Here is a 1,877-nt window from a genome sequence, read left to right on the forward strand (position 1 = left end):
CAGCAGCAGAGCTTATACATGCCCCCTGGGGACAGTCCCCCCCACATACAAACACAGACTCAGCACATGTGCAGGCGCAGGAAACGCCTGAGCTGGGCTCCCGCAGGGGTGCAGTGAACAGTAGACTTTAATGGCCAAGAAGATTCCAGCTCCCTGCATGAGACCCACATCCTCTGCTGGGTTGTCACTCAACCTGGGGTAATATTGGTTCAAGAAGAGAAACAAGGGCCCCATTGTGAGGAAGCAGCAGGCGAGAGTCCTTCCGAACCGCTGGAAGCCCCCTTCTGAGCGGGCTGGGCAATGCGGCCGGCATGCCGTTTCCTGATGGGCAGTCAGGTCGGACCGCACCATGCTGTGACAGCAGAGACGTTACCCCAGCACCTAGGGGGGACGTTCAAGGACACCCACAGAGCTAGCTAGGGTCCTTCATTTTTCGTACCAAAACCCAGAAAGATGACCAGCCCTGTCTCTCACCGTGACCTGTTCAACATCCCCTCCTCAACCTGAGCTTAACCCAAAAGTCCATCTTCAGGGAATACGATCTCAGAGGTGCCAATGCCATCAGTGCTGGTCACTCACCCGGGACAGGTGGGCTGGCTCCTGAACTGGACCCGGGCTGGAATTAAGACTGGGGAGCCGGGTGCCCAGCCAATGCGGCTTTTCCATTTCCTGTCGGCCCCTGCATTCTTCTGCCCATAAGGCCTTCAGTGTTGGCACACAAACATCCCCTGCCCTTAATGACAGGCCTGAGCTTCCTGGGGAGTGCACTCGGACAGAATCAGAGGCTTGCGCTCAGCTCAAGAGGGGCCGGGACCTGTGGGCAGACTCCCTGGCCTGTACTCCTCTGCACTGGATTCTCTGAATTGTGTCTTCAGATTTGTCTGCGGCCCAATGACAGCCTACATTCCGTCATTTCCCACAAGGTTGCATAGTCTTGTAATGTCTGGCTACAATTTGATGGCAGTTCTAGTATTTACATAATTTCAGAACTTACTAGAATGAGGGAGGTGGTGCAGGCCACATACAAGGTGCCCAACTGCCTAGGAGCTTCTGAACAAGCTCCACATCCAGAACAGCTTGCCAGACATCCCACACCCACCTGGCAGCAAGGAAAAAAATCTGTTTTTCCTTCTCAGAAACGGTGAGAAGCCCTGGCCGGGTAGCTCAGTTATGATATGCCAAGATTGTGGATTCAGTCTCTGGTCAGGGCACATACAAGCAACCAACAAATGCATAAACAAGTGGAACAACAAATCAATGTTTCTGTCTCTCTCTACAAAAGAAATCAATAAATAAAAATTTAAAAATAACTGGCACTGGGAAGCGGTTATTCCACAACGAATGCTAAGAGCACACCACTCAGTGAGAGACTCGGAGCACAGACGCTGGGCAGCTCGAGCCGGCTCTGAGAGGTGTCACGCTGGTTCTCTGTTTGGGACAGGGGAGGGGAAGCTCTGACCATAAAAACCCTTTGGTAAAACCCATGGAGGACCTCGAGGAAAACTAAACAAAAGCTTTGTGATTACTCGCACGTTTCAAAAGGAGACGGGGCACGCTGCGCATGGTGAGGGTGGTGGGCGGCAGAGCCGGGGACAGCCTCTGCATTCAGTGTGCGGTGTCTGTGAGCACTCAGGCGCCAGGCCCGACAGCCTGTGCCGGGGAAGAGGGTGCTCGTGGGGCGGTCTGCAGCAGGGCTGGGACCGCGCGGTGCTAAGACAGGAGATGTGCGCTGTGCATCACTCTCAGCCTAAAGAGGCCCTGGGCTCTGGTTTCAGGGGACTCCCCACTGGTACACCAAAGCCCCAGAGACTACCCCCCACCCCGAGTCCAGGCCAATATCCTAACCTTTCAACTCAAAGAAATCTTCACAGAAACCA

The sequence above is a fragment of the Pipistrellus kuhlii genome, unplaced genomic scaffold, assembly GCF_014108245.1.
Source record: "Pipistrellus kuhlii isolate mPipKuh1 unplaced genomic scaffold, mPipKuh1.p scaffold_m20_p_22, whole genome shotgun sequence".
NCBI classification, from domain to species: Eukaryota; Metazoa; Chordata; class Mammalia; order Chiroptera; family Vespertilionidae; genus Pipistrellus; species Pipistrellus kuhlii.